At 50.6% G+C, this 12,564-nt stretch overlaps 1 protein-coding gene across 4 annotated transcripts in view; it reads right to left on the bottom strand.

Moving 5' to 3' along the window:
- Positions 1-11,321, bottom strand: part of PDZD2 (PDZ domain containing 2) — a 383,590-nt gene extending 372,269 nt beyond the window's left edge. For all 4 annotated transcript variants that reach the window (XM_022564757.3, XM_089908715.1, XM_089908723.1 and 1 more), the window contains exon 1: positions 11,010-11,321. The gene's annotated coding sequence lies outside the window, so the exon portion shown is untranslated. The remainder of the gene's footprint in view (positions 1-11,009) is intronic.
- Positions 11,322-12,564: the final 1,243 nt, after the last annotated feature.

The following is a 12,564-nucleotide window of genomic DNA, read 5'->3' as shown; positions in this document are numbered from 1 at the left end:
GGAATAATAGTTAAGAACGCGGGCTTAGGAGACAGATTTGGGTTCAGATTCTTGTTCCAACTCTTAACAGATGTGCAACTTTAGGCAAGCAATTTAAACTTTTTGAGGCTACTTTTCATCATCTGAAAAATAAGGATAACTGGGATCAGTGCCTGGAATGTAACAAGTGCTTTACTTGTTCAACAGCTATTTATTGAGTGCCTACTGTATACTAGGCATTGTTGTCAGCACTGGAGATACAGTAAACAAGACAAGGTCCTTGCTTTTTTTTTTTTTTTTTTTTTTTTTTGCGGTACGCGGGCCTCTCACTGTTGTGGCCTCTCCCGTTGCGGAGCACAGGCTCCGGACGCACAGGCTCAGTGGCCATGGCTCACGGGCCCAGCCGCTCCACGGCATGTGGGATCTTCCCGGACCGGGGCACGAACCCGTGTCCCCTGCATCGGCAGGTGGACTCTCAACCACTGCGCCACCAGGGAAGCCCCCAAGGTCCTTGCTTTGATGGAACTTACATTCCAACAGGTGAGACAAACAATAAACAAATAAATCAAAACTTTACTTCAAACGGAAAAAGAGTAACATGATAGAGCACCTGGGGGGTGGCCATTTTAAAGTATATGATTGTGGAGAAGAAGGTCTTTGAGGGTTTGAAGGAAAAAGCTTCCAGGAAGAAGTAAGACCGTCTTCTGGGATAGAGCTTGCTATGCTCCATAAAGGACAGTGTTTCTGGACACAGAGAGTGAGGGCAATGAGTGGGAACAGAGGAAATCACCTGCGAGTCAGGTTGGGGCAAAGGGCCCGAATCATATTCAAATGGCAATGAGAAAGCCCCAGGTTGAAGCTGCAGAGTGACATGACTTGATTTGTGTGTTAAAAGGTCCCTCTGGCTGCTCTGAGGAGAAAGGATTAGGGGTCAAGAGTACTCTGGGGAGCCCCAGTTAGAGGACCACGGCAGCAGCGGTCCAGGGACAAGTGGCGGCAGCTTCAACTAGGGGGGCTGCCATGGAGGTGGGGAGAAGGCGGATACTGGAGGAAGGGCCAACAGGACTCACAGACTTAGTTGCTGGAGTGGGAGGAAAAGAGAAGAATGAAGCGTGGTTTCTAGGTTTGGGGAATGAGCCTGTAGGTGGATGCTGGTGTCAATTACTGAGGTGGGAGGAGAAGGAAAGAACTAGCCTCAGGGGTACATATCAAGGCTTCCATTTTGATTGTGCTAGGTCTGAGGCACCCATTCTATTCCCATGCAGAGATGTCAGGTTGGCAGTGGGGCATACGAGTCTGGAAGTTGGTGAGAGCTAGAGACACAAATTTTGGAGGCAACATAACACAGATGGTAGATGAGATCTCCCTAGAAGGGAGAATAACTAGAGAAGAGGACCCGAGGTCAAGTCCTGGGGCAACATCACAAAACAATGAACATCAGTTGATGTTGGTATAATTTTCAGTACGCTGGGAAGGAGAGCATTGTCCAGTTACTGTTATCAGCATCTTTCTACCCATCTATCTACCCACCCATCCTGTCATCCATTCATACCATAAACAATCAGAGCACATTTACTGAGAGGTAGTAGAGACGATAGATGGTCCTCGACTTATAATGGTTCGACTTACAATTTTTCAACTTTACGATGGTGAAAAAGTGATACACAGTCAGTAGAAACCATACTTCAAATTTTGATCTTTTCCCGGGTTAGCAACAGGCGGTTACAACACTCTTTGGAGATTCTGGGCAGCAGCAGTGAGCCGGAGCTCCCGGTCAGCCACGCCATCACCAGGATAAACAACCGATACACTTACAACCATTCTGTACCCATGCAACCATTCTGCTTTTCACTCTCAGTATAGCATTCAATAAATTACATGAGATGTTCAACACTTTTTAATAAAATAGGCTTTGTGTTAGATGATTTTGCCCACTATAGGTTAATGCAAGCGTTCTGAGCACATTTAAGGTAGGCTAGGCTAAGCTGTGATGTTTGGTAGGTTAGGTGTATTCTTTGTTTTTGTTTGTTTGTTTGTATGGCCACACCACGCGGCACGCAGGATCTTAGTTCCCCAACCAGGGATCGAACCCGTGCCACCTGCATTGGGAGCTTTAAGTCTTAACCACTGGACCTCCAGGGAAGTCCCATAGGTTAGGTGTATTCAGTGCATTTTTGACTTATGATATTTGCAATTTAGAATGAGTATTACTACGATGGGCTTATTATAGTACGTAACCACATTATAAGTCAAGGAAGATCTGTAGTTCAACAACACAAGCTCTGGAGCCAAACTGCTCTACTTAAATCCTGGTTCCACAAGCTCCTGTAACCTTGGGGAATTTTCTTAACCACAGTGCACCATTTCTCCATCTGCAAAAGGGTATGTAGTGGGTTAAATGGTGACTTCGTAATAGATATGTTCACATCCTGGTACCTGTGAATATGACCTTATTCACAGATATAATTCAATTAAGGATCTTGAGCTGAGATCATCCCGAATTATCCGGGTGGCCCTCAACCCAATGACAAGTGTCCTTGTAGGAGACACGCAAAACAGAGACATGCACACACAAGAGAAGACACGAGCGCACAGAGCAGAAGGCGATGTGAAGACAGAGATGGAGATTGGAGTGAAACAGCCACAGGAATGTTGACAGCTCCCAAAAGCTGGAAGAGGCCAGGAAGTCTTCTCACTGAGAGCCTCCAGAGGGAGCATGGCCCTACTGAAACCTGATTTCAGACTTCTGACCTCCAGAACTATGAGAGAATAAACTTTTGTAGTTCTAAGCCACCAAGTTTGTGGTAATTTCTTACAGCAGCCTTAGGAAACAAACGTGGGAATAATAATAGCATGGATCTCATCGGATGGTTACGAGAATTATATGAGTTAATACGTGTAAAGTGTCTAGAATAGTGCCTGTCAAATAGGGAACATTCAAATGACTTTAATTTTTCCCCATGTACTGAATATTGCGCCAGATCCTGAGGCGTATGGATCCTGAAGAGTATGGGGGAAAGGGCCGATCATCTCCAGAGACCCTCAAGAGATAGATGGTGCCCAGGACACTCAGCAGGTGAGGGGCCAGAGGGTGGGCAGGGTGCTCAGGGGCCGTGTGTGACTCCCAGGTGCCAGAAACTCCTGAATGCTGCTCCCCGGCGTCACGATAAAGAAGTCAATAAGCCTCACATCTGCTCAGGTTTTTAAAGACGAGTAGTTGGTCCAGAGAGGGGTTAATGCAGTCTTTCTGGTACCTTCCTCTCCCTGTGCCATCTGACTGCCTGCTCTCTCATGAGAATCCATGCTGATGACGACACTTGGAGCACATTTCCTGGGGACAGCTGTCTCTTCTTTTAGCCTAATGATGCTGGGAATAACTGTGACCAGGGTGGGGTAGGGGTGGAGAGTGGGCAGTGGAAAACTGGAGGAAAGCGATGCCGAATTTATATGCTGAGTGACTTAGGAATAATATTTGCATGGCTGCTTTAGCCTTGGGAGTTAATTTTCTTCACCAAGAGACCCATATAGCACACTCTAGTTTTACCCAAATCTCTATAAGATGCATTGTGTCAAAAAGGGGGTGGTGGGGGGACTTCCCTGGTGGTGCAGTGGTTAAGAACCCGCCTGCCAATACAGGGGACATGGGTTCAATCCCTGGTCGGGGAAGATCCCACATGCCGCAGAGCAACTAAGCCCGTGTGCCACAACTACTGAGCCTGTGCTCTAGAACCTGTGAGCCACAACTACTGAGCCCACGTGCCACAACTACTGAAGCCCACGCGCCTAGAGCCTGTGCTCCACAACAAGAGAAGCCACCGCAATGAGAAGCCCGCACACCGCAAAGAAGAGTAGCCCCCGCTCACCGCAACTAAAGAAAGCCCACGTGCAGCAATGAAGACCCAACACAGCCAAACATAAATAAATAAATAAATTTTTTTTAAAAAGGAGGTGGTGGGGAATGTAACTGAAGCACAGCTGAAATCAGACATTCTATAAGTATCCATTGGCCAACACATAAAAATGTGAAGTTTATTGACATCTTGCTTTATTAAAATTGGCTCCATTCTCATCTTCATAGGTATAAAAAAAGACATGTTCAAACACTAGAAGAAGCTTTGTAATTATATTTGATCGCCTGCACGCAAATATAAGCAGTGTCAAGAACCACTTAATAAGTCTTCAGGGATGAGGGCATTAACTGGGTGTTCAAACTTGTTTACACCAACCTAAGATAGCATGGCTAACAGAGAAGGGGTCTTGTGGAATATTGGAATTCCAACCCCATCCCAAGATGTGTAAACAGGACAAGCAAGTTCACATTAGAAGGCATGTGCAGCGCTCTGGCCTCTGGTGAAAGGGACGAAAGAGCCAGTGTTTATTGCATCTTCTCCCCTAGGTATCCCAAGAGCTCCTTAGGAGAGACGGTAGCCAGACAGGGCCCCAGGGGAGCCAGTCTCCCAGGCACTGTCTCTCCTCCCACTACCTTCCTCTGGATGACCAGAGGCCTCCCCTGTGAGGCAGCCTAGTGCCCCCACCCTCTACTGAGAACACCCTGATCCAAAATTACCCTCCCTCCCAGCCACCTCCCAGCACAGCTTGTATTCCTGCAGCGGGCAGGTCTCAGCCAGGGAGCTGGCTTTGGATTCCACAGCTCTTAGATAATGGTGGGAATCTGATTCTGCATTGCATCCATTCATCTTGATTTTTAGCAAAGCAGGATGCTCACCCCTCGGAAGCCAGGGTGACAGAGTGTATGTCTTTTAACTAGGATGATTCGGTTGAGGTAGCAGAGTTAGTTAAAGTGGAGTGCAGGCAAAAGCAAGTGCTGGAGGGCTTCCCTGATGGCTCAGTGGTTGAGAGTCTGCCTGCCGATTCAGGCGACACAGGTTCGTGCCCCGGTCCGGGAAGATCCCACATGCCGCGGAGCGGCTGGGCCCGTGAGCCATGGCCGCTGAGCCTGCGCGTCCGGAGCCTGTGCTCCGCAACGGGAGGGGTCACAACAGTGAGAGGCCCGCGTACCGCAAAAAAAAAAAAAAGAAAAAAGAAAAAAAAGCAAGTGCTGGTGGTGTCAGGTGTTGATAAAAAGGGAGACCATGAGTGGCTCAGTCCAAATCCATTTCCACTCCTGCCAAAACCCTCCAGGGACCCAGTCTGGAGCATCATTCTATTAAGGGCCACAAACACCATGAAAGCCCCTCCTCAGGAGGCTGCTCAAACACCACCAGATCTATTCTGGAATGCGCTAAATTTACTTCAACCTGAAGGCAAGGGATTGGATTATGGTCCTTCAAAGATCTGCAAATCCTTCAGAGAGTGTGATTTTTTTTTTTAATCCTCATGTGGATAGCTAGGCATTTCAGGCTGCTTAAGGCAACAAAACTTCCCCTATCTCTTCGCTATTATTTTATCTAAAGCTGTGACATCAGTGTGGACAAAATTAGTCCTCTTTGCTGTAAAGCTGGTTCCCCAAACCCTGCTTCTCCAAAACCCCTTCACGTGTTAGAGTGTTTGATGAGCCACAGAAACACTTTAAAACCCCAAAACAAATAATCCAGGAATAACTTAGTCAGATGTTCAATGCTATCTGGTTTCATTAGACTGCTTCATAAAGAGAGTTAATGCCTAAGTTTCCGATTTTCTACAAGTTAATAGCCCAGTCACTCTTCACTCTATGTATTCGTGCAGGTAATGCATGCATCCCGAAGCCAGCGGCTCTCAGAATTGGGATTGTTTCCCGGCCCCACTGTGAATATGGGGTGGAGAAGATGTTATTGGCATTGGAGAGAGGCCCCGGCCAGGGGCAGACCTCTTCCGGGAGCTGGAGAGACTTAAAAGACAGATGTGTCTTCTCCGCACTCAGTGCCTTAACAAGCCATCTCTCGGCTCGGCCGCCGTATCAGACCACAAAGGGACCCTTCAACTATTGAGTTTTCAAACCGTAAATGCTCCCAGTGTTTTCTTGAACACATTTGTAAATAGAATGCTGAGCTCTTTAGATCACAGGCGATTCAAGTCTGAATCAGATGACCTACCTGCCTTCAAATCCTGTCTCTGCCCAGAACTGCAGAACTCCGGGGAAACGTATCCTTTCCCAAGCCCATCTTCTTTTTCCATTTCCATTTCCATTTCCATCAATAGAGATGGTTATTATAAGATCAAGGATTAAAAGGTTTTAAATGCCATGGAAGGATCCATCATTTTATATGGAACCTATGCATAAGCCCAAGGGACAACATAATCTAGACCTAGACCATCCGGCTGGAAAAATAAATCAAGGATAACCTGAGAACATATTTTTATACTTCTCTTTCCTTAAAAAACTTTCTGCACATTTTCCCCAAATATCATGTAATTTGGCACACGTTTATTATTTCCTAAATCAAGATAAGCACTCCTTTCCCTCCCCTCTTTACGAATGAGTGAGAATATTTATCTAATCTAAGTATAATGATAGATCCATTAATAAAACCAAGGGGGTCCACAGATTTTGAATTCCTCATTACCCACCTGCATCTTGCACAGCTGCCATTGAAAGACGAGGGTTCCCAGATCAAGCACCTTAGACTGTGATTCTAGCTCTGGTTGTACTGAAATGAGGCAAGTTCTCTGCTTTTCTGGGTCTCCGCTTCTTGGAGTGCAGGAATTAGCCAGTCTGAATGTATCACTCCTTCCAAAAACCACTAAGGAGAGGGGAGACCATCCAGGATCTCCCTGCTTTGAGCCCTGGCAACTTGACTTTTGCATCAGAGAGGGCCGTGATACATCTTTCACCCAGAACTGGGAGAAAGCTTCAGTCGGGTCTACTAAAAAGTCCTGCCTCCTGCCTCTACATTCAACTGGGCTGTCACTGACTTTGGCGAGAGGTTTATTCATTTCTCAGCACACTCTCATCGGGACCCACACATACCAGATGCTGTCATTGAGACACATGCATATCTCAGTAGCTCTTTTTATTCCTCCTAAGAATAATCCTGGGAAGTAGCTACTCTACCAATTTTGCCCATGAAGAAACTGAGGCTGCAAAATTTCGAATCACCTGGCTAGCGAGACGCTCTCTGCACTGTGAGGATTCCAGCCAAGTCTCCGACCCCAGTTCCACAATCCTTCCATTCCCTCTTGGCTGCCTCAGCCAGTGCCACGAACCAGGTTCATCCACCCTGGCCAGCAGCAGCCTGTGCCCCCAAAGCTCCCAGCCTCACACAGTGCCCACCTGGCTGTCAGCAGCCAGCCCTTCTCTTTCACCAAGACTGATACCTTCCTCCGCTGCATTGCAGGCTCTCTCCAGCACCTCGCCCCACCTCTGCTTCCCTCCTACATTTCAGGGAAGGCAGATGCCAGCTTTTTTCTTTCCCTGCACCTGCTCCTGATGTCTCTGGCCCCTTCCCTCTCTTATCTGCTCCTTATCTTGACTCCATTCTCTCCCACTTCTCTTTTGTTTACTAAACATGCCTGGGAGGGGGAGCTGGGGGACTCTCCTGAATAAAACTTCCCATAACGCTACCACCTCCTCAAACTACCCTCCTGTTATTTTTGACTGGCATGCTTCTGCATCCAGTGTCCACACTCCCCACTTCCACTGTCTTGGCATTTGCTCTCTCCTTCGTCCCTTGCAGCCTGGCTTCCTTGGCATCCTTCACAGATGCTGTCTCAGTCTCTGTTGATGGCCTTTTCCCATCATCCTCCCGGGATGCTGGCCCTTCTCAGACATTCCTGCCTGCACCTGTCCGCCCACCCTCCTTAGGGGCCTGCCTGCCGACCATCCTACTTGGTAGTATGGACACACTTTTGAGGGCAGAAGAAAGAGGTTAAAAACTGTTGAGTCCCCAAGTCTGTCCTGTTAATGAGATTCAGCCTCTCCTTTGGCTTGGTCCTGACCTTTTGTGGGTTTGTCTTCTTCGGGATGTTTCCCCTTGTGGATGATGCAGAAAGAGGGAGCTGGGGCCACCTTCCAGCAGGGACAGCCACCTCCCACCATAGTCTGAGTCACTTAGGCCCACAAGATCTAGGCCAAGGGAGTATGCACAGCTCTGTGCTACCCTGTGCAGCCTACCAGCTCTGGAACTTCCAAGCCAGGGTTGGGACAACTCCCTACAGTACAGTCAGCTGGCGCGATGGAGTGCGGGGTGTCTAGAGTGCAGGCTCTGTCCCTCTTCCTGTCTAACCTGAGGAAGTTGGTGGGTGACTGGTCGAGGCCTTTTCTGGGCATGAATAAGACAAGGTCCTAAAGAAACAGACCCAGGACTTCCCTGGTGGTCCGTGGTTAAGACTCTGCACTTCCAATGCAAGGGGTGCAGGTTCCACCTTAGTCGGGGAACTAAGATCCCACAAGCCGTGCTGTGCAGCACCCCCCCCAAAAAAAGAAACAGGCCCAGACAGCATGATGAGTGTGCAAAGGGGGCTCTGCAGATCGACGGTCCAAAGGTAGGACTGCTTTACGTCTCCTGGGAGAGGGAGAGGCAGAGAAGTCACAGAGGAGGAGGTTTTGAGATAGATCTTGAAGAATAAAAAACGGTGCATCAGGAGGACCTCATCAGGAGGACCAGGGGAGAAAGGATATTCCAGGACCTGGCCCTTCCCACTACTACTGCAGAAAGACAGCGTTGTAGAGGCTGAGAGGAGTACAGGTCAGGAGGACTACAGCTCACATGCGAGTTGGGGGATATGGCAGAAAAGAAGTCTGAAGAAGGGCATAGGATTTGGAATTCATCCCACAGGTCCTGGGAGCCACTGATGGGTTTTACAAGGCAGTCAATGGACCTTGGTGACTGATTAGATGTGGGAGAAATCAAGAAGGAGAAGTTCGAAAGCCTTTCTCCAGGCCTCTGGTCTGCTGAATGTTAAAACTCCAAACTCCCCATTTCAGCCAACTGTGTATTCTGCTCCCCACCTGCAGGTGACCTTTGTTTCTTCTTCACTCCAAGTCAAAGCAGTGCCCATGCTGATGAGCCTTTCCTTTCTTCCAAGCCCACTGCCACCCACCGGCTTAGACCTCCATTAGGTCCCCACCCTCTATCTTATTACAATAAGCTCACCAGGGTCCTCACCTCTCATCTCCCCAATCCCAATTCTTCCTGCAAGAGATCACACGAGTCATCCTAAAGCACACAGCTCCTCCACTAAGCCTGCCAGATCCCCTCAGTCAAAAGTGGTTTCTTTCTCCACTGTACTCCCAAAATGTTGCATCTGGATCACTCTTCAGGTACTTTAGTCGTTAGATTATCCCTTCATTTCTCCATTCAACAAATATAGGGCGCCTATACATGCCACATGGGCACCGGTTTGCTTCGGAGCTCTCAGTATACGTATCTCACGTCTCCTGATAGACTGAAACTGTGACAGTAAGGAGGGAGCCTCTGCCACCTATGCACACCCCCAGGAACCTCTAAGCCCCTGTGCATGGCAAACCACAAAAATGGCTGAAATGAATAGAGAAATTATCATAAGTTTCCTTAAATAGTAAACTGCCGTGAGCGCATGCAAAATCAATCTCAACGATATTTAAAGCAGAATTCAGTGTTTTTCCAGGAGCATATTAACTGTGTTAAGGGAGGTACATTTATATACTTTACATGGTTCTGATTCTTCCTTTCCCAGCACCTGCCATCCCTCTGCTCCCACATCTCTCTGTGCAGCCCTCCCCCCCGCCACCATCACTATGTGGTTATTAGTGGAGCAGTGGGTTTTGGCCCATTCTAATGGAGGAAGGAATTGATGAAGCTCTAGAACCACCTGCAGCCAAGGGTATGTTCTGGGACATTCTCTTCTACCCCTGCAAGCAGCCGTCCCACACCACATCTGCCAACCTGTTCCTACTTGACCCCCACTCAGAAGTCAGACAGAAAAGCTGGCCCTAGAGCTGGTAAAAATACCAGGTCTCTAGAGCCCAAGTTCAGAGCAGACTGAGTGGGGGAGGCCTCACTGCAGAAGGACCAGCAGCACGGGAGGTGCAGCGGGGGCTCTGTGTAAAAGCAAAGCCAGAGTATCACTTCCTGCAGCCACCTCCATCATGATGTGTCGAGGGAAACGCATCCACCCGAAGCACCATAGCTCTGTGAGAGGCAGGAGGCCGTGCCAGCTGCAAGAGGCCGCTCCTTGCCCCAGTGCCCCTCCACCTCCGGTCCCAGCGCACGTCTGCAGCTCTGGAATGCCCTCGTGCCTGCCATTCCAGTCTCTGCGACCAGCCTATGTCAGACCTTGTCCTCTTCACACTCCAGTGTCCCTTATCAAGGTCTCCACATGGATGAGGGCTGCTGAGGACAGGCTTCTGGCAAACTCCAACCAGGGACCCTAGACCCTCCCCCTCCCCAATTCAGCATTGCAGGAAGACAAGCAGCCCTAAGACCTAAAATGTCAACGCAAATCCAAGAGAGCGAGGGAGAGAGAAAAGAGGAGAAGGCCAGATTTGCGGAGGAACTGGACTTCAGAGGGAGAGAAGGTAGAGCAGCATTGCCTCATCCGTAGTTCCCCATCTCGCTGGCAGACGCCGGTAACCTCCCCAAAGATGCCCTTGCTCTTTGCGCGCCCTGCCCTCGCGTCGCGTGTCTCTTCTCCAGGCAGGAAGGGGGCAAGAGATGAGTAAGCGCGGGAGGATGGACCCCAAGGCAGTACCTGAGGCCAGAGCACCTGAGTACCTCCGTCCTGGAGGAGGGGACCTGGCGATGGTCCAGGGATGGGGATCCTGGGCGCGCGCCCCGGCAGGGGCTTCAGGCCCTGTCCTGAGTGTGCCCAGCAGTGCGCCTCGGGCTGTCCCGCTGTCCCCGGCTCGCTCTGTCGGGCCCTCTTCCCGAGGCCGCGTTCTCCCTGCGCCCAGCCGGATGCACAGGGAGTTTGCGCCGCCCAACGTGGGACCGGGGTTCAGCTCCCCTACTCGCCGCCTAGCCGGGGCTGGGATTCCCGCACCTGGATTGGTCCCTAAACTTTCCTGGGCGCACGCAGTTTCGGGGGTGCCACGCTTCCGCCCCCACCGGCCCCCACCGGCCCCCACCCATCCTAAGCCCCACGTCCCGGCCACAGCGGGACTGTCGCTTCACCTGCACGCGGCTCGGCGGAGGCTCCGGCTGCTCCTCGCGAGTCCGGACCGAGGCGCCGCCCGGTGGGTCTCGGCGCAGCTACCGCCGCTGCTGCCACCGCCGGTGCCAACCACCGCGCCTGCCCGGAGCTGCAGCGCCTAGGTTCGTCCGCAGCCACAGGAGGCGCAATCCCGGGCGCCCACGGCCCTGCGGGTCCCCTCAGCCGCCACCCACCGCTTCTCCCTGCCCGGGGCCGCACGCACCGGCGCCGGGAGCCCGCTTCTCGCCCGGCTCTCCCAGCTGCACGGCGCTGGGGATCCACTGAGCCTCTAGGATGGGCGGGGATTCCCTCCCTCTGGTAGATTCGAGGGGCGGGAACTCCCTTCCTAGAGTGACATGGACGGGGGGCGGGGATTCCCCTGCCGGAATGACAAGGTGGGCGGGGTTCCCCTGAGGAAGGCACACCGCGGACCGAGTCCCTCCGGGTGAACCGGGAGCCCTGGGGCGCTGCCTAAGAAACCTGGGGATCCTGGGAGGAAAGGATCCGGGGAGATGGCAGCTCAGAATTTCCAGATGGTGGGGCTTGGGGCGCCATCTAGGTGGAAGAGAGTGCGCTAGGGGACGGGAAGTTGCCTTTGCGCGGCACTTCACATAGCACTGAGGAAAATGTCAGTCGCTATAAAATACAACAATGGGGCCGAGAGGCCAAAGGAGAGGGGGGAAGCACTAAGCCACTCCAAGCCATCCTTGGCCTCTGGTCTTTGGGATACCAAAGTTAATTTAACACTGGTATGAGAATTTCGGGGAGCCTCTTGGCACCTCAGAGCTGCTTAGTCCCCCAGTTAAACCCCTCAGAAGCGAAGGCCCGTGGCTCCCGTGTGGTGGTTTAGGTCATTGTGAGAACTAGACAAGAGCCCCTGCTGAGCGTACGTACTGTGACAGCTAATACCAATGGCCCTTGGCCTTGTTCCAGGTCACTCGAGGAACAGAAGCCTCGGGCTTTTCGGATTCCTCATTCTCGTGGATTTTCAGGAAGGCCTTCAAATATTTTTGGTTCTTTTTTTGTCATCCTTGACATTCCGCCTACCACAGCGAGAGGACGATAAGAACATAATAGGGAGACTGCACAGCTCTGCAAATTAAGCTCTCTGAAGAGGAAAAAGCTGGTCTTTTTCAAGTGCTAGCAGATAAGAGTAAAAACATATGAAAAATTACAAAACCTGGGATAATGAATAGTTGAATAATGCTTTTGACATTTTCTGCACAGCAGTAATTGGAAATCTTTGCTTTGGGGGGATGGAGGTGGGGTGGGGCAGGGATCTGCTGCAGCTTCGCCCAGCAAGGCGATAAGCTCTGGTCTCTTGGAAGAGCAGACAGGCATGAATCGCCTGCACAGATTTTGCAGAGCCGTCCCACAGCATCAGAGGCCAGGGTGGTCCTAAGGCATTTCAAGATAGTATTTTCAGCAGGGGCTGGGGTGGGGAACTACTTGAATTCAGCTGTTCTTCAGCATTTATAATTACCAGGTCACTGAGATCAATGTCTGCGCAAGTCCAAGCTTCATGGATTACAAGCT

This window comes from Delphinapterus leucas, chromosome 3 (genome assembly GCF_059928025.1).
Source record: "Delphinapterus leucas isolate spDelLeu-1000000601 "Yukka" chromosome 3, BTC_Dleu_Yukka2, whole genome shotgun sequence".
Taxonomy (NCBI): Eukaryota; Metazoa; Chordata; class Mammalia; order Artiodactyla; family Monodontidae; genus Delphinapterus; species Delphinapterus leucas.
This window is presented reverse-complemented; position numbering and strand designations above follow the sequence as displayed.